Genomic DNA, 21644 nt, shown 5'->3' with positions numbered 1-21644 from the left:
CCTTAGTACCCGGTTCTCTAAATCTGGTGTATTTACAGCCCACTGCCTCCACGTTCGTGTGTATGAAGAAACCCATGATGACTCAAACGTCCAAAAAAGGGCTTAAAATGTTGTGTGATGTAGTTGGTGTCTGTGAGGGTACTTATTTTGGTATACCGTTTCCATCTGCTTGGTCGTACAGAAACACCATCTCGGCTTGTTCCCGACGTGAATACCGGACCATTCTGCAGCTTACTGTGCGCGGCGTCAATTACACTGTCTGCAACTCTTAAGGAACACATGGCACGTGGTCAGAGAGACTTTCATTCGTCAGTGCCATCTACCATGTCAACGATACTTTTCAGGATCTTTTTCACTTCCAGTCAGGAATCAGTCGCTGTCGGTTTTATTTATGTTCACCTTGTATGTCTCAGCATTAGATATCATTACATAAAACGCAATCACAGTTATTGTAGTCTGGTGGTGCACCGTTAAAATGCGTTCATGGAAACCGAGAGACACGAGTACGAATCCCGGTCAGAGAACGGAAATTCTCAACCATAAAATGACGATGTAACTCTTTTGCTTATGAGAAACCAACACACTAATCACAGGACAGTAGGACTGCATAACTTTCACTACCGCGTAACTTAGCCCGCCCAGCTAGCCGTGCGGTCTAACGCGCTGCTTCCCGAGCGGGAAGGCGTGCTGGACCCGGCACGAATCCGGCCGGCGGCTTAGTGTCGAGGTCCGGTGTGCTGGCCAACCTATGGATGGTTTTTAAGGCGGTTTTCCATCTGTCTCGGCGAATGCGGCTGGTTCCCCTTGCACTATGTCGGCGATTGCTGCGCAAACACTATCTCCACACACGTGTACATTATAATTACTCTACCACGCAAACATTCGGGGTTACACTCGTCTAATACAAGACGTTCTCTGTTCCCAGGGGGTGGGGGGTCCACTGGGGGTCGAACCACACAACAACCCCCGGGGTTCTGTGTGGGGCGGCGGTGGTGTGGGTGGACTGCTGTGGCCTGTTGTGGAGTTGTGGGCCACTGTGGGCTACGGTGGGACGTAGCCTCTCCGTCGTTTAGGTCCCCAGTTCAATACACACACACACAATAAACACACACGGAGTAACTAAGCTCACTGCTCAAAAAATTGGTCTCCTTCAGGAGACATCACTGTTAACTCGGCGTAATCCAACCTCCATAGATAATAACTCTCTTAATATTTTGCCTAGGTGAAGCCCAGTTGCAGCTGCGTGATCCTCTCATCAAACGGAATCGTTTGATATACACTGAAAAAAAAAGGACCCACCATGAATGAATCATCCGAATGGGTAGGAAATCGGTAGGTGTAATGTACACGCACAGACAAACAAACGGTTATAATGTCAGAAAAAAATGGATGATTTGTTCAAAAGAGAGATTCACAAGTCAACAAAGCGTTGTGTCCAGCTCTGGCCCTTACACAAGCAATTATTCGGCTTGCGACTGATTGACAAATTTGTTGGATGTTCTCCTGAGGAACATCGTGACAGATTCGGCCCATCTGGGGCGTTGGATCGTCAAAATCCCGGGCTGGTTAGAGGGCCCTGCCCCTAATACTTTAAACGTTCTCAACTGTGGAAAGATCTGGTGACCTTGCTGGCCTGGGTAGGGTTTGGCAAGCACAAAGACAAGCAGTAGAAATTCTCGCCTCGGGTTAGCGGGCATTACCTCGCTGAAATAAAAGCACAGCATGGCTCGTCATTAAGGGAAACAAAACAGGGCGTAGAGTATCGTCGACGTAGCGTAGCGCTGTAAAGGCACCGCGGATGACAACCAAAAGGGTCCTGCTATGAAAAGAAACGCCACCCCAGACCGTCACTCCTTGTTGTCATGCCTTATGGCAGACTGCAGTCAGATTGGTATCCCAACGCTGTCCGGGGCGTCTCCAACACGTTTTCGCTAGTCACCGGGTCTAAGTTCGAAGCGAAACTCATCACGGAAGACAATTCTGTTCCAGTCAATGAGATTGCAGGTTGAATACGAGGGCTTCCAACAATTCTATCAATCAGTGCCTAGCCGAATAACTACTTGCTCGACGGCAAGAGGTGGGCCAACGCGTTATTGACCTGCTCAATTTCTGAAGCTCTTTCTCTTGAATAAATCATCCAACTTTTCTGAAATTGTACACGTACATGTACATCACATCTATCGATTTCCGTCCAATTCGGGTAATTAGTTCGTTTTGCATCGTGTTTTCTTTGTCTTAGAGTGCACATCACAATACCATTTTGCTTGATTTTTATTTTGGCACTTTTCTAGGATTCTTGAATTTGTATGTTTTTAGCACTTCCTCTTCTTTTCAACCCGGTTAACTGAATATATTATAAACGAGATTTACAAGCAAGCAGAAACTATAATCTCTCAGGGTTCGTGAATACTACCTCGATCCACTGAATAGTGTGGAAAACTGGCCTTCAGCGTAACTGAAAAATATTTTACATTTAATTTCAATCATAAATCTAATGTGGGTTGTTTGACACCCTTGGGATGTCACAAGTCCCCAAAACAAAAGAACCACCATCAGCTGAAACTGGACAGTTGTGCTGAGAGTCCTGACGCGGAGTGGACGGGTGTAGCAAGCAGAAGTAATGACGGCTACAGATGTGGGTATGTTTTCAAGATGGCGCTGTACTGATTTCGCCCAGTGGGAACGCGACAATGCTGATGCAGTGACGTATTCCATTGCATCGCACTCGTGTTACTTTTCTATTCAATAGTAATAAACAAACACTACGGAAAGGTTTTATCTCTTATTTATAAAGTTAATAAAACACCTCAATCAAAAGATGAAACTGTGTACCCGCAATTGTGGACAAGCAACGACCGCAAGATAAATATACCCACTGGAGTTGTGGACTTGAGAATCTGTTTATATGGACCCGCTTCTTCAATTCATTCTATGTCCATCGAATACCCTATAAAGATTTACAGGATTAGTTCTACTTTTCTTAAGGCTGTCGCTTCGGACTACGATGTATAACGCTCTTACGACATTCCATATGTATGTTATATATTTTGCAGCTTTTGTATTATGGGTAAGTGAGGTATGGAGCGGATTTTTTTGTTCTAAAGCAACGCTGAACTGGCACCGAACAGCAGCGGCTGTGTACATATTAATAACCTGCAGCGAGTGTTATTAACGACCCATATAAATTAGAATATAAATGTATAAGTATTCCATGAAATAGCTTTAATAAAATAGATTATTTTAATTAAAAAAGACTAGTGTTTAATTAAATTCCAATAACTACTTGTCAGTAGCATATGAAATGAGAGGAACTCTGTAGCGACATCGGCTCTATCATTATGCAACCAAGTACTAGTGAAAAAAGGCACTCCATTTTTCTTTTCGCTGGAAACCATGGCAACCGCACCCGAAGACAGTTTATTGAACTCTGTCTCTTTTTTTTTTTTTTTTTAAATGTATTAAAATGTTTTGAGCGCATGCATGTACAATAAAAGAAAGTTTCTGTAACGAAAGACTCTGAAAACTATATTCCTGAATGACGTATTATAACCTAATTGCATTTAGAAAAGTCGTGGGATACCACTATTCACATATACAGATTGCGATTGTATGGCGTACACAAAGTATAAAAGAGCAGTGGATTGGCGGAACTGCCATTTGTACTCAGGTGATTTATGTGAAAAAGTGCATGACGGAAATTAACAGACTTTGAATGCGGGATGGTAGGCGCGTACATCATTCAGTTTCGGAAATCGGTAAGTGCTAACAGACAAGCAACACTGCTGAAATAGACACAGAAAACAATGAGGGACGTACGACGAACGGTTCCGTTAGGACAGTGTGACGAAATTTGGCGTTAATGCACTACGACAGCAGACGAAACGGCGTGAATACCTTTGCTGGCAGCAGACAACCGACGCGAATACCTTTGCTAACAGCAAGACGTCGCCTGCAGCGCCTCTCCTGGACTGGTGACCATATCGGCTGGACCCTAGACGACTGGAAAACCGTGGTCTGGTCAGATGAGTCCCGATTGCAGTTGGTATGAACTGATGGTAGGGTTCGAGTTGGCGCAAACCTGACGAAGCCATGGACCCAAGTTGTCAATACGGTACTGTGCAAGCTGGTGGTACCTCCATAATGGGCGTGGGCTATGTTTACATAGAATGGAATATGTACTAAGGTTCAACTGAACCGATCATTGACTGGAAGAGGCTATGTTCGGCTTCTTGGAATCCATTTTCAACCATGCACAAACTTCATGTTCACCATAAACGATGGAATATTTGTGGATGACAATAAGCCATGTCACACAGCTACGATTGTTTACGATTGGTGTGAATAAAATTTTGGACAATTCGAACGAATGGTTTGGCAACTCATATCGCCCGACATAAATCCCATCAAACATTTAAGGGGCCCTGGTCGAGGTCAGCACAATATCATGCACCGGCAACACTTTCGCAATTATGGACGGCTATAGAGGCAGCAAGGCTCAATATTTCTGCAGGGGGCTTTTAACGAGTTTTTAAGTGCGCGCCACGTCGGGTTGCTGCACTACGCGAGGCAAAATGAAATCCGGCACGATACTGGGAGGTATGCCTCGATTTTTTCACCTCAATGTACACGAAGATTTCTCTTAACAACACCCAAAATCATTTCCTCAATTCACGATACAGCTTGCCAAAGTGTCTTTTACAAACGACGAAATATTTAATATGCTACAATACGCTTTAGGACCGGGAGTTGTATCATCTAATTTGTACAATAATAACATTGTTCCAAAAACTGTTCAAATGTGTGTGAAATCTTATGGGACTTAACTGCTAAGGTCATCAGTCCCTAAGTTTACACACTACTTAACCTAAATTGTCCTAAGGACAAACACACACACCCATGCCCGAGGGAGGATTCGAACCTCCGCCGGGACCGGCCGCACAGTCCATGATTGCAGCGCCTGAGACCGCTCGGCTAATCCAGCGCGGCAATAACATTGTTCATCGGGATTATGAGGAAGATTGTGACTTGGTTATTCACCCGTGAAAAGCGAGCGAGCTGGCATGGTGGTCGAAATCCGGGTCATGGCTTCCTGATTCAGATTTTTCATGACTTCCCAAATAGCTTTAGGTGAATCCACGGATGGTAGTTTTGAAAGGGCACGACAGTTTGATTTTCCCATCCAATCTCTACCCGTATTTGCTCTCAGTTTCCAGCTTCTTCGTAGTCAGCGGTACGTCGATCCTTAATCTTCCTCCCAACCATCGTACAACTCCCTGCTGCGCACTTCACAGAAAAATCCAGGGATCCTTAGAGGCAGAGGCCCTGCTCGTTCTATCCATCAGGGAACATATTGGTACTTTAAGCCGTCGGCACAACGACCGTGCATTCGAACGTATATATACCGCTTCTAAGCTCAGCAAATTGATCTCTCGAAAACCCGTTGTTAATTGTACGATTTTCTTAACAAAATGGCGGGAAAAGTTATATTGGTGGTTGAAGAATTATCGTGACTTACACTGAGGATCCATCAAAAACGCATGGTTCTTAGTACCTTTTGTTATAATTCACTGTCAATTAAGATTATTCCACGATTAAATCTTTCAGGAGAGGATCAGACGCAAAGTATGGTGGCTTACCATTCATGGTCGATGTAGCTTAATAAGTAGAGACGCAGAATTGTATGGTAACAGGTCTTACGTTGCTAGTTCACGTCTCATTGGATTCAAATCCTTTTTTTTTTTTTACTAAATCTTGCGTTTTCTAATAGATTCTGAATATGTAAATATAAGAGCGCTCTTTCTGAGGAGCAAGTTTTCCGAATGTCTTTGTCTACAAGACATCTTGTACTACAAGTAGTATGTTCTGCATTTCAGACGTTGTAAAGATTCTGGTACTGAAGAGGAACAAGACTGACCTTAAGATTTTACAATAAAATGATAAAGATAAAATGATATTTATCTTACGTGGAGAATTATTTTAGATCTGTATTGCACTATTCGTAATGGAACTTTTATAAGGCAGTGCCGTTGTCCTTATTGAGTGGACGTAATAGTTTCATTTTTGCCTCGTAACATGTTCATCGATTTTCAGGACTTGATTTACCGTTATGTTGACTGGACAAATAGTTTCATTTTTGCCTCGTAACATGTTCATCGATTTTCAGGACTTGATTTACCGTTATGTACAAGGTGGGCGAGAAGTCCCCGCAGCCCTGTTAACTTCTGTTTGTTATCAAATGTGATGCGGGTTTGTAGCTACTTTACATCTTGTCTATTGTGGAGTTCATGTTTACGTGTTTTCACAGTCGTAGACAAGTTTTAATTTGTAGCCATGGCAGATGTGAGCGCTCAGATACAAGAGTGCGGGTGCGCGATCGACACAGGGGGCAGAGAGAGAGACACATTGTGGGAGCACTCCAGGAAAGATTTAATAAGGCTAAGGCTCCTCCCGAGTAGGCACACTTTTGGATTGAGAAAGATGTTCATTTTCTTTTGGCAGCGTTAAAGAAAGGCCGCGAAGTGAAAGGAAGAAGACATGAGAAGAAACGTGTGCCGGAGTCTCTGTTTCGACCGAACGATCTCCTACGAAGTCGACACGTGAAAGTGCTTAGGAGCTCGGTATTCAGAGGACAACAGTGCGAGATCATATGGAAAAAGACGTTAAGGTCAGACCTTTTCCACGACATTCGTAAACGAGTTGTTGAATACAGGCGGGAATGAGCGCGTGCTTTGTTAACTTAATTTCCAAAAGCAATGAACAGTGCCGTGGTTATGTTTCAGATAAACGTGCCATTCATCTCAGCTCACGTGCTATAAATATTGTCATTTGGACCAAAGGGAATCCTCATTACACAGCTGAATTAGAAAGGAACTCGCCTCACGTAAAGATGTGGATAGCGATGACATAACATCTGCCTGGAACGTACTTTTTCGAAGGGACTTTGAATGGCACAAATTACTTACACATTTACAAACATGGTTAATACTTCAGAGTCAGTCAAGGGGCATCACAGAATGCATTTGGCTACAGCAAGGCCCAGCGCCACCTCACTACTCTCTTGCAGTGCGCGAGTTCCTAAATGAACATTTTCCACGACAGTGGATAGGTTTTGGTTCATCAGCAACACTGGCTCCCTTGAAATGGCCACCAAGACGTCCTGACCTCACCAGACCTGACAATTCGTTGTGGGAAGTCATTAAGGCGCATGTATCTGCATGTCGTTATGCTACAAACGAAGAACTGCGCTATGCTGTTGAGGATGCATTTCACACTACAACATCGTATATGCTCAAGAATATGTCAAGGAGGACATGGAGGCGTATAGAAAAGTGTGTACAGCATGATGGGGAACATACCGGTATATTGGACACTTAATACATAAGTAAGTATTTGTGCTAAAAAATTCAAATCAACTAGCATTCAATGTTAGTGGGCATACCCACCCCGCATTCTGCGGACCTAACAACATGACTAGGATATGGACAAGGGAGGGAGTGTGCGTTTTGATGGACTAGCGTGGAAATTTTACGCCCGTCCATTGCATAAACGGTGTAATTTGTGAGCTAAATACAACCGACTTCTGCCGCTGGAGCGCGCTGCTATCGCGTATACCACGTTGAGGCACACGTACCGTATGAAGAATTCGCCTCATTTCTGAGCGTATAGTAGCTCCTTGAACCTGACCCGCTCAACGCCGACGTTCGAAAACCTGGTCCGTGTGCAGACGGCTTTAGATGTCTCATACAGCAGTCAAATGTGCAGAGACCCCATGAAGCAAGTATTACAGGGAGCAATCGTCCGTCATGGGTAAAATTTGAGGCCATTTAGACAGAGATTTAACCGAAGAGTTTACATTTCAAACAATATTTTACTTACTTGACCAATATTTCATACTAAAAACTGTGGTGCGTCGTAACCACATATCAGCGACTGTCTGGCAAAGAGGCCGTGTGAGAATTCATGCTTACTCGTATGTCTTTTCTTTCTAGTGTCGCATAATTTCACCCGTGTTAATTTTCACTACTAATTACCCTGTGGAAACAGTCTCTAGAATACTGTTCCTTAAAAATAATGAAAAAAGATAATTGAAACATGGAACAACTATCCCTGCAGCTAATTACCAACAATTTGTGACTGTAGCCTGCCTTTTTGGCTTCACATCTTAACTTTGTAACAGGGAACGACGTATAATTTCAAATCCAATAACAAATCAAGGCGGGAAAAAACCGTTCTTTCTGTGTCGCGCCCCTAAAAAGGAAGTAGCCCAATATCGGCTGGAATGAAATCAGTCATGAGGCGCTGCGAGTCCGTACGCCAAAGTTTGAAGCATGAATGGTAGGTAATTAATCAACAGCAGGAATGATATGCCATTAATCAAAATCTGATGATAAATGTGGCGTCGTCCTCTACCTTCAGCTGGTGGGAAGCCCTTAATTGACTTGCGCCTGCAGTGTATAAAATATTTGTACCATGTAGATGACATAGCAACCAAAGGCAGAGCACAAATACGGAAGGATGTTGTAAACAGAAAGACAGCGTAAAAGGAAACAGTCACGGTTAAATAAAACTATTGATACTATGAACACTGGGAAAAATACTGACAAAGGTGTTCAGCGAAGACGTTAAGATTTCGTGCGCAAATACAGTGTTTAAACTCGTAAACATTAAAGCAGTTGCGTCTTCCGTCAAGAATGACGGAGTACTTCGATTTCCCATGTTCAGCTGGTATGGTGTAAGAGAGGAAGGTTGCTCTAAATTTCTGGAACATCAGCGAAAACTGTGTAGTAGCTGACTCTTGAAATATTGTGCGGCAGTCGTAGGTGTTGTAAAACTGCTATCTTCGCCCACAATGAAGTGATGCGACTCCGAGATCTTATCGCTTCACCACTTTGCCCGGTATAGCTTTTTGGTCACTTGAAATTTAACACCAGTATCGTTCTGGATAAATGGCTGTTTTTACTGCTGGTTGTCGAATCGACAACCTGTTGGATCCGGTAGTAGAGATCCGAGGCTACTCTTGTTACATAAAGGGGCTGCTCTTGCACGTAAACTGACTCCGTAGCATTCTAGAAATATTCGAGCCCCTCTGAGAACAACTGTTGGTACAGTACCATACTTGATACTGCACAGACAATTAACGTTACACTTCGCGAGCCGTCTGCAGCCTCTTGTTCCGAAATGTCAACCACCTGCAAAATCACGACCATTATATCCATATATCTATACCTAGAGTGCAGATATTCTGGATATAACTGCCGATACCTGTAGCAATAAATACATAGCGGATATAAACCTGCGCGTGGATGAATATCTGTAGTTGTCTCTGAGGAAGTCCCTGATAATAAAACTTACTATCCGGTTAAATGTTACAAGGAATTGCTGATATTATCATTTACATTTTAAGGTTACGTGGATTCCAGCCACATTGTTGTGTTCTGTCGTGTTTCATTATCAACTGTCTATAAGAACATTTGTTAATTCTGGAGTGGCTGAAATTCGTTTTCGGGTTGGGGTATCGTGTACATCAGCTGTATTTGTTATCGCCACTAACCGAATACCTAATATGCCGTTGCACACTGATGCAGAAATGTTCTAAGAAATTTTCATGAAATATATTTTAGCAATTAGAAGTTGTAACTTACCCAGTATGTCACGAAAATGACAGTTTACGTCATATGGTCGTAATCACTTTCTACTTTCTTAGGCTACGGAATTTAAATTACTAGGTCAGAATTCAGCAGTCGAAAAGTCAGACCAAGTGCAACGCTACCGTCGGAGCTCCGAAGTTCAGAAAATGTTTATAACTGCAGATGTGCATGGAGGACGTACGGTTGCGGAAGAGATTGCAGATAGCACTTTTCTCAATACACGGACCTCTGTCAGCATCTATAAAAGCTAGTAGACCCCTCCGCGCCTTCTTACATCATAACTCTTAACCTTTAGTTTCCTAAAACAAATTTGACCCTGGGTCCGCTCTCAATAAATCTCTCGCCGCCCTCCCAAGTCAACCCTTCTTAGTCCTTCGCGTAATATCTCTACCTCCGACCCAGACCACCCATCTGATCGCTGCCTCCTTAACGCCTTCTCCCCTCTTATTTACCCCTGGAATCTCTACCTCCTTCACTATGATGATTAACGTCACCACCCATCATCATATAGAAACATTGTTAACAACATAAATATCGCCATCAACTTTCATCGTAAATAGCCAGCTACTTAAAAAATTACAGTAATGTTTGAGTTTACTAATTTCAAAGCATGCATTATATCCAAATTTAAGTTTTTAACTACTATTTATTTATAAAAACACATGGCAGAAGAGTATATGTCTTACCACACATAGCAGCTCATCCATCTCTCATTGGGGAAAGGACAATGAAGCGCAATACACAATCACAACCATTTGTTAAATTTAAGAAAACGTAACACAAGTAAAGTACGTCAATTATGTATATTCTTTGCACATTACTGTCATTTTCGTATCTTAAGGAAAAAAGTAAGAACTTTTTAAGTTTGTGGTCTTCGGAGCGATGATAGGTAACTAAAAACGATAAGACAAACACCGAAAACTCATTATAAACATATCGAATAATTTTGTAGTTTATAAGAATATTAAATAATTATGCAGTTGGCTAAATATCTGGACAGCAAGTGGCCATGTAAAGATAAGTTACAGAATTATATTTCCTGTGAATTTCAGCTTTACTACAATCAAGTTGCACTTTTACCAGAGCTTGTGTTCATTGCTCGAACGACTTACACGCCAAAACTCAGTCACTAAATTTGGATTTCTTGATATATGGAGAATTTTGACAGAAATAGCTACTGTCTGTGACCCACTGCAGCGACTAATGAACGTTATGTCAGGAAATTCTTGGGCGGTGTGAAAATTAATTAAGTTCAGGGGTCTGACAAGGAAGTGTACTGGGGAGCTCGTCGTTCATGTTGTGTACTAAGGCTCTGGCAGACAATACTAATTGCTACCTTGAACTATTTGCAGATGATGCAGTTATCAGTAACGAAATACTAGCTGAAAAAAATATCCAGCCACAGCTTCTTTTTCAAGTGGTTCAAAACTTTCTAAGTAGCTTTAAATGAAAAATTGTACGCTTCATAAAACGCAGAATAGTTGTGTCATGTAAGTGCAGTATCAGTGAATCAGTCACGAATGTAACAATTTGAACCGTCAACACACAGTTCCAACCGTCCTCATCAAACGGGAGGAATCTTTAGGAATATTTTCGCAAGGGAGAGACGTGCTGGACGGGAATGAACGCTGTGTATGTGTGTGGAGGGAAATACTTCGTTTCCTGCTCTGGTCCTGTAATACAATTTCATTAACGTAAGTTGATCGAGTAATTAGACACTTACATGCGGTTGTATTAGCAATGGAACCTGCTTATTATCTTAGTCGTCATAGTTAGATTTAAGTGCTTTATAAGTGAATAATTCACTTAGGAATACGGGAACAACTGTTAAGGTTTGTGTGCATTTCAGAAACAGTGGCTCCATTCTAAGCACACGTGCAAAGAAGAAGTAAAAAATGGGGCGAAGGAGATAATCCTATAAAATGGTGATCTTCGTGAAGCACTTCAGAAGGTTTCGGAAGAAAAATGGTCGCTATTCAAAGCTGCTAACCATTTCTGAATTCCATGGAGTACTTCAAATTACTATGTAGACAACGGTTCAAATGGTTCAAATGGCTCTGAGCACTATGGGACTTAACATCTGTGGTCATCAGTCCCCTAGAACTTAGAACTACTTAAACCTAACTAACCTAAGGACATCACACACATCCATGCCCGAGGCAGGATTCGAACCTGCGACCGTAGCAGTCCCTCGGTTCCGGACTGAGCGCCTAGTAGACAACGGTATTAGTGACAAAGACGATGTGAATATTGGCAAAATGGGTGGACAGTTTGCCCGTACGAGTGAAGTGGAAGTCAAGTTAGCTAATTTCATAATCAAATGCAGGAAATAGGGCTCGGCCAGAACGTTAAGGGAATAATCCACTAATCATGGTAGGAGAGCGAAATCACTGTCTGAGTACAAAGAGAAGTCAAAGAACGAAAGAAGCGATGACATCTGCGCCACTACTTAAGAGAGCTACAGCTGTGGAAATAGTAAAAGTTTTTGGATTCAGTGTTGAGTTTATCTGCGATGGTTCGATGAATGTTTTCAGCCCATCGATGGACATGATGGTACGGTATTTATGCGCTATATTTGAGCAAATGTTGCTGACAATGACACCGATGCTGAAAATAATTGAAAAGTGTGTTAAGTGAACTTTAACAATGCAAAAGAAAATTATCATGGAATTAAACACACTATTAGAAACTTAAGTATCAAAGAATTAGATATGCTATTACGAAATTATGCGGCGTACCCACTTTGTTTACTACATTTGTAAGTAGGCTGTTTAGGTTTTTATGTTGGTAACGCCACGTAGCGCTCTGTAGGAAAATCACTGACTGTGCTGTGTGCAGTCTGGCTGGCTGGACTGATTGTTGGAATATTCGCTTGTATAGCGTTGGGCAGCTGGATGTGAACAGCGCGTAGCGTTGGGCAGTTGGATGTGAGCCGCCAGCAGTGGTGGACATGGGGAGAGAGAGATGCCAGACTTTTGAGACGTTATGAACGAACGATCTGGACGTGTGTCCGTCAGATAAAGGAAATTTGTAAGACTGGATGTCATGAGCTGATATATATATTATGACTTTTGAACATTACTAAGGTAAATACATTGTTTGTTCTCTATTAAAATCTTTCATTTGCTAACTATGCCTTTCAGTAGTTAGTGCCTTCAGTAGTTAGAATCTTTTATTTAGCTGGCAGTATTGACGCTCGCTGTATTGCAGTAGTTCGAGTAACGAAGATTTTAGGGAGGTAAGTGATTCATGGAGGGTATAGGTTATTATTAGTCAGGGCCATTCTTTTGTAGGGATTTTTGAAAGTCAGATTGCGTTGCGCTAAAAATATTGTGTGTCAGTTTAGTGATGATCAGAATAACTAAAGAGAAAACTGTTTACATTGACCTTTGCTCAGCTGTTTGTAAATCAAATAACGTGAGTGGTTGACCAGCACAGTAATTCAAAATTTTTCTAAGTGGACGTTTCACATTTTATAACTTTCATTGTTTTTCATTTCTTAAGTATTTTTTTTTCATGACTTAGCAGAGCAATGTATTGTTATCTTACATATAAAATATAAAATTTCTGGATTAAATATTTATTTTGCTTTTTCGTTTACAGTCCTTAATATCAGGAATCCTTGTATTATAATTACCACCACTTGGGAGAAAACAATTGACTAGAGATGCAATATGGTCGTCTCTTGCAGATAGACGTCACTTGATAATGGCAAGTAAGCCGAAACAGACCTGTCATGTAAAATATTATTTTACAGAAGCTAGTTTTGGAGATTTCATTTTAATTATGTCTGATAATGACGTATACTATACTACGGGGCTAAAGGAACATAAAATAAAAATTAAGTCTATTCATCGTCTAAGCGTTAAGGTCCATGCCCAGACATGTGGTGGTACGACGTGTAGTACAGCCTGCCACACACTGCAGACCGATGTAAATGTAGACGAGAATCGCAGCCGCATCTCGGATGTGAGGCGGGCTGCATGGTTTCCTGTGGTGCAGCAGCGCTTAGCGCCGCCTTCGGGAGCGGCGGTCGGTAATTCTAGCGGTCCAGGAGCGGCCGCCGCTGACGAGTATAATTGCTCGTGCGATATTGCTGGCTGTCCGCAATTACGGCACGGCGCGGCGCGGGGCTGCCCTGGCCTCAGCTCGCCTCTCCCCTGATTGGCGCCGCGCGGTCCACCAGAGACCTCTGCCGGCCGGCGCCGTAATTTGGCGCTCTTATTGTTCTTTCTCTTGCGTTACTTACGCCTCCGTTTATCCACGGTTCGGCGTGTTCCGCCGATTCCTCGGCGCCGCCACTACGTCCGTCCTCGTCTATCGGCTTCCTCCCGTGCAGCGGAGGCGGCACGGAGCTATTTTTCCTGATTGGCGTAGAGACGTTAATGGTGGCCGGTCCCTCTCCTCCGCCGTTCACACCCGGCGAGGTGTTATTTCGGGTCGTCAACAGTCTGCTTCTTTCGCTTGAGGTCAGTGCCCTTACTGCCTCTGCGAGGTCTTCTGACACCAGGACGACGACGACGACGACGACAACCGTCTTGCTAAAGTCGTCCCGAGATCAAACTTTTTGCTTTGGAGATGACAAAAAGAAACACAGTTGAAAGAGATAATTTCTCGACAAAACATGTCTACTAGTAGAGTTGTACTCTACCGAAACTGCAGTTCAGTAGTTTTGGGACAGTATATGACACAGTAAATGGTAGGATTACCGTAGCACTGGTAAGGAAACAAACAGAAATGAATGTGTAGAAGCGAAACTGGGAGCCTAAATATTTTCAACATTTCGCGGCCCTGTCAGCAACTGTATAAATATTAATTGTAATTTTAGTAACCAACAGTCTCAGTTGCAGTGTTTACCTAGATTTACCTAGGTTTCAGTCGGAATAACCCAACCTTCTTCAGAATAAAAGTAACTACCGTTTGTCAATAGTGGACATCGTCAAGCTGAAACTACAAATCCATAGATTATCGTCAGACTGTAAAAACTTACCTGAAACTGCCTTGGCCCTACTTCGCGACCGCGATGCGGCAGTCACGAGTGCTGTACTGGAACTCTATGGAGTTGTAGTTTTAGCTTGACGATGTCCACAATGGACAAAAGGTAGGTACTTTTATTCTGAAGAAGGTTGGGTTATCCCGACTGAAACCTAGGTAAATCTACGTAAACATTGCAACTGAGGCTGTTGGTTATTAAAATTAAAATTGAAACCTGGAGCCGACGACTTCTGCTTCTTTGTTTCTTTTGCTCATATTGAGAACCACGCACCATTCAATGCAATCTCTAATTTTTTTATGCAATCAAAACAATTACTTTTGATGAAAATACAGTCTACATGCAGAAACAAAAATGTATGTAATTATTGACTTTATTTTTTGCTCAACAGAACTTTCGTCATTGCGATCAAAGGCAAGAGTTTCCTGTCATTAATGATAAATGCGAGATTTTTTTATGAGTTACAGAAACATGTTTTATACAAACTGATAAGTAACAAGGTTGTCACCACCGACCTATCGATATAAACCCGTCCATGCGATAGCACGGTCACTAGGTGAGCAATGGCGCACGGTGCAAGTGGTGTAACTGAGCATGTTGTCCTTGTGTAGAAAGGGGAAGGCGCGCGCCCTGAGTTTGACCGAGGACAGAGCGTGATGGCCCGGAGGCTCGGTACGAGCATTTTGGAAACAGCGCAACTTGTCTGGTGTTCGACAAGTGCTGTGGTATCTTCAACACTAAGATGGAACCACCTTCGGGAGTCGTGGGGTTGGGCGGCTGCCCCTCATTACAGATGCCGGACGTCATAGGCTGGGCAGTCTCGTGATCAGGACAGGTGACGAGGTATGGTGGAGCTAACATCAGACTGTAATGTTGGCCAGAGTACAATGCATCGAATCCTCCTAACGATGGGAGCCGACAGGCGGCAACCCATGCACTTGCCAATGTTTACGCCACGACATCGGCAGCTACGACTGAAAAGGGTACGGGGCCACCGGTACTGGACGTTGGCTCAATGGTAGAGCATTGCATGGTCCGACGAATCCCGATACCTTCTTCTTCATGTCGATGGCAGGGCACGAATCCGTTGTCATCCAGGGGAACAGCTCCTCGACATTTGTACTTCGAGATGGAGACAAGCTGGCGCGGCTCCTTTATGCTCTGGAGAACATTAACGTGGGTATCTATGGGACTAGTGGAGCACGTGCGAGGCACCATGACGGCCAAGGAGTATCGCACACTGCTTGCAGACTATGTACACCCTTCATGACGATCATGCTTCCCGACGGCAGGGGCATTTTTTCAGAAAGATAATGCGCCGTGTCACAGGGTCAGGAGTGTGATGGAGTGATTCGAGGAATGCAGTGGCTTGTTCCAATTGATGTGTTGCCGCCCCCCCCCCCCCCCACACACACACAACTCGCAACTGAATCCGATCGAACATATCTGGTATACGCCTGAACGTGGCATCAGATCACATGGCCCGCTCCCCGAAATTTACGGGAATTATGTGACCTGTGTGTGTGTGTGTGTGTGTGTGTGTGTGTGTGTGTGCAGACGCGCTGCCAGCTCCCTCCAGCGACCTACCGCGGCCTCACTGCTTTCATGACACGACGCGTCGCCGCTATTATCCGCGGCAAAAAATGGTTCAAATGGCTCTGAGCACTATGGAACTTAACATCTGAGGTCATCAGTCCCTTAGAACTTAGAACTACTTAAACCGAACTAACCTAAGGACATCACACACATCCATGCCCGAGGCAGGATTCGAACCTGCGACCGTAGCGGTCGCGCGGTTCCAGACTGTAGCGCCTAGAGCCGCTCGGCCACTCCAACCGGCTATCCGCGGCAAAGCTGGACGTACCGGCAATTAGGTAGGTGGCCATAATGTTGTGGCTGATCGGTGTAACTTTAAAGAAGTACTGAAGAGATATTTGATATATTTTTGTTGTGTGTCTTTTTTTTTAAATTTTACCTTGTAACATGCCCGGGGGTACAAATGGGGGTGGGGGACCCTTAAACTGGCTGTAGTTTCTGCTTTTCTCGACCGTGCGCTCTGTCCACACCACGTACCTGATAAAGCTGCCGCGATCGTACTGTTCTGCTCCATACCGCTGCTGGCTTGCCTGAAATTATCTATCGAAATATGCAAGCGAGTCAGGGTAGCCACTCAACGTTAAAACACAACACTGTTCGACGTCTGGCATGAACAACTATATTCTGAGACGATTAAGAGAAATCGCAGGTTGTACTGTCTACATTCTAATTCATAAGTGTTTATCCCAATTAATAGATGATTACCAGTCCACAACATCACTCAGACGAGCGTACGCGCAACCGACACTACACGGGTGATTGTTGATGAGCACGAACGTTCTTACGCTCGTCACGCATACACGGATATTAGGTACCAATCCTCCTTGACATTAGTAATGATATAACACTGTTTTTCAGTTCTCAGTTCTCACCTGTACGAGCGTGCGCGTAACCGTCGCGGCGCGGATGATTGTTGATAATGAGAAACGCGATGACTGAACGCACGTCCTCACGCTCGCTACAAGTCACTGGCACATAAATGCTCTCTTTTTTGGTAAATAGTATTACTGATTCGCAATCATTCATTCTTGGAGACCGAACACGGTGCGGATGATTGATACTCTACGGTACAACACGCAACGAGAGGATACACAAATACGTTATCGGCGGCACTGATCAATTTTTAATGACTTCTTGACGCACTTTCCTCTGAATCATTTACTTATTTTATCGCTTTACTGTAATAGCACTTGTAGCAACACTTCAACTTCCATACTAACAATGCCTCTCACATGCAGAGCTACACACTATACAACATAACAGTTCCCTGTCCCGTGCTCGACTGTGCAGACGCGGCTGCCCGCAAAGATACTCCACAACGAAACCAGCGATATGACAATACGCTTACAACCTTTTTGAGGAAATTGGGTTTTCTAGCGTCATATGAAAAATCTGTACTTTTTTAAAAATTGTTACTGCAACATTCCTCTGTTTCATGTTACAAATCAGCAGTTGTCGAATGAAACCTGAATTAAACGTTCACAATTTCAGTTCCATAACCGTTTATTTTCAAGTAACAAATTGGAGGATACCTATGTAAAATAAAAATGTTCCGTGGTTACTCGCTTTCTAGACGATTCACCGTTTCCAGTTTCTAGGGAATCTAGTAAGACACATCGCAACGTTAATGAAGCGATCGACATGAGGAACGCCCGATACGTATGCAACACATCTAACTTACGGGTAACGCTGGTACAGTCCTCACTGACTACTAGAAAACTGCTGTAGTCTAGGTTACTTATGCTACACTTGGTAGCTTACTGTAGTTTCACTACTCTGTCTACTGTTCTCAAACAGAATCCTTAGCATGAAAAAGAGCATAAGGTATGGTTGCAGTCTTTCTCCACTACTGTTCAACTTGTGCATTGAAGAAGCAATGGCAGAAATAAAAGAAAGTTTCACAACTGGGATATAAAATTCACGGGGAAAGGTTATCAATAATAAGACTCTATGACGACATCGCTTTCCTCTGCAAAAGCGAGGAAGAATTACAGGATCTTTCGAACTGAATGAACCGTTAAAAGAGCACAGAATACGGTCTCCGAGAGTAAACTAAAGAAAATCGCATGTCTCGAGGATTAGCAGAAATGAGATTAGGGATAAACTTAACAACAGTATTGCAGACCACGGAACAGACTAAGAGAAGGAATTCTGCTACTCCGGAAGCAAAATAAAAGCAATGGACAAAGTGAAGTGGAAATAAGCAGAAGATTAGCAAAGGGAAGGAGGGAACTACTCGATAAAAGAAGTCTCCCATTATACAATGGACGCCTGAAACGTGGTACTGTTCGGAATCTTAGGCTGTAGAAAACCCAGAAAGGAAGAGAATCGAAGAGCTTGGCTGTAGAAAACCCAGAAAAGAAGAGAATCGGAGAGCTTAAGATATAGTGTTACAGGACGACACTGTAAATTAAGTAGAAGTCAAGAAATGAAATCAGGAGGTTCTCACAGAATCGACAAAGGAAAGGAATATGTGTAAAACACTAAGCAAAGGATGCGACATGACAATAGGGGATATGTTGGGACACAAAGGAATAAATTAGATGCTACCAAAGGGAGCTGTCGAGGGAAACTATTCGGGGAAAGACAGAGATTTAGAACACACATGACAAGTATTTAACGTGTTGTCAGGAGCAGAGAGGAGGCAGGCCACATAGAACCATTCAGAAGATTCATGACCCAAAAGAAAGCACCATTGGAGAGAAATGATGATATGTAAGATTTGTTTCATGTAAATCAACCTGATGTGTTACTGATGGTACTGTGGATTTTTGGTGCTGGGCATCTCAGTGTACGCAGCCCAAACTAAAATCCTTTGACACATTGTAACATGGTGTATTTTCAGCCCCTTCTGTGATTATACAACCACCTCTCATCAGTTCAGTATCTAGAATGAGCGTATTGTAAATTTGTATGTTACTAGTCTGTTAAGTGTCCTTAATTTATTTTATGTCTTCATGTAATTGAGAACGTAAACAAAAATGTTGTATGAATTTGTAACATAATTCTATCAATGCAATTATATGGAGCTTTGGCCCGGTAGGGAATGTTTTATCTATGTAACAATTTGTCAGCAGGAAATTATGAGATGAAGCAGAGTCATTCTATGGTGGAACTAAGAAGTGTTAAGGTGGATGGTAAATCAGCGGCATTTTCTAAGAAGAAGTTATTTCTTAGTAGGAATGAGTAAATGTAAAATTTGAAGATTGAAGAGTGATTCAAATGGCTCTGAGCACTATGGGACTTAACATCTATGGTCATCAGTCCCCTAGAACTTAGAACTACTTAAACCTAACTAACCTAAGGACATCACACAACACCCAGTCACCACGATGCAGAGAAAATCCCTGACCCCGCCGGGAATCGAATGCGGGAACCCGGGCGTGGGAAGCGAGAATGCTACCGCACGACCACGAGCTGCGGACAAAATTTGAAGAATTCGAAGCACTGAAGTGCATTAAGGCTTGGTCGAGACTCAGCTGTGCGTGAATAGGCAGGAACGAGCGTGGAATTAACTATCGAAAAATGTTTATGTAGATGAAGAGTGCAGCAATAACGTGAAAGGACGAGAACTCAGAACTTTCTAGAACACGAGTGCTTCGCTATTACTGCTGAAACTCACAGATATTTGGAGAAGTAGTTTAATTATAAAATTTGAAGCGAAAGAGAATTTCCCATTGCTGAAGAAAAAAGAGAAACAAGGGACAAAAAATCACAAGAGAGAAATTTTTTTTGAAAATCCCGTACAGAAGTCATTAAGAGCCGGAAAATGTATTACACTGAGTAACCCATCAAGAGAACGCAAACACAGTGTGAGCTCTTCCGGCAGTCTATCGAATTATTTTCAGTGTGATTTTAGACAGAAGAAAGACTGGTTTTGCCCTTTCTTTGGACTGTATCAGAAGTGGAGAACTATTGTTATTTTTGTTGTATTTTATTATTTTATAGAGAAGATTAGCATGTATTCTTGTTTTTCAAATGCTGTCTTGAAATTTCAGTTGAAACAAAAATTTCCTTGTGCGTGTTTTGTCGTGTGGTAATGTGTTGTTATGTGCTCCTGAGTCTGTTGAAATTCACCGTGCTTATTTACACGTTCGTTCACTAATATCCTCGGCGTCTCTCTAACTTTACGTCGACGTAATGTAGCTGAAACTTTTTATAGTAATTAGAATGACTTAAGAGCACTGTATTTGGGTATCGTAGTCAATTAAAGCAGACTTATTCTGGCTTACGGCAACAATTTTCGAACTTAATTAAAATTTGTGAAACAGCATTAACTTGCCCAGTACAGCGTAGTAGTAGAGGTTAAAGAAAGATAATAGTTACGAACGTTATCTAGCGTAGTTATAAACGAGAAGATGGTAAAGGTTTTACACTAGTAAATGCGATATATCTTTCGTAAACACACACACACACACACACACACACACACACGCCGTGAGGGGTAGCTGCGCGCTCGGGGCGCCTTCCCACGGTTAATGCCCCCCCCCCCCCCCCCTTCCCCCGTCAGAGGTTTGAATCCTCCCTCGTGCATGCTTGTTTGTGTTGTCCTTAGCGTAAGTTAGCTTCAGTTAGATTAAGTAGTGTGTAAGCCTAAGGACTGATGATCTCAGCACAACCAGCACACACTCATTAAAATTCCATTATGATTAAAATGTTACTAATATGTACATAATTTTTCTTTTAGCAACCAAAAGCATTTGACAATGTTTGTTTCGACATGTAGAAGAAATGTAATATTGCTAACAATTAGTGAAAAGTGACACTTTATTTGCAGAGATGCGAATTTTCGATTTCGGTAGTCGGAAGTGCAAAGCGGTTAAAGATGTGAATAATAATGACGCAGAATGAAACTCAGTAGCTGTGAGTTAGTCGTAACCGTAGTACATATTGTTTCTCCAGAGGCCATGACCGAAGTATGGAACATCAACGTCACACAAGCTAGCTCCAGCCTGAAAAATCTGCCGTCGCTGAACATTGTCTCAATAAAGGGCAGAATATATCATTTAAAGAGATGCAAGTTATGGCTCCGGCTTCTCATTACTGGGATTATCCAACGACATTATTAATAGGGTTTTCTATCGGTTGCAACTTAATATGCGCTTCAACGCTTCTGTTAAGTTTCTACAGCCGGCGGAGCTGCGACTCTTCGCTTCTCTGAGGGGAGCCCTTTCGCTTCTCGCGCACGCACAGTGGGCTGTTCCCGAGGTGCAAAGGAGTTCTGGCGTGATTGTGCACCTACAATCTCACCTGACGACGGCGGCCAGTTGGATCGTCGAAATATCGTGTCGTCAAGACGATGAAATTCGGCTGCATACCCACGAAGAGTATCTACAGACACTATACTCATCCAGTGTTTCATAATGAGAGCACTTAGCGACGTCCGCAAACTTTGAATATAATTTCAA

This window comes from Schistocerca cancellata, chromosome 8 (genome assembly GCF_023864275.1).
Source record: "Schistocerca cancellata isolate TAMUIC-IGC-003103 chromosome 8, iqSchCanc2.1, whole genome shotgun sequence".
Lineage (NCBI taxonomy): Eukaryota > Metazoa > Arthropoda > Insecta > Orthoptera > Acrididae > Schistocerca > Schistocerca cancellata.
This window is presented reverse-complemented; position numbering follows the sequence as displayed.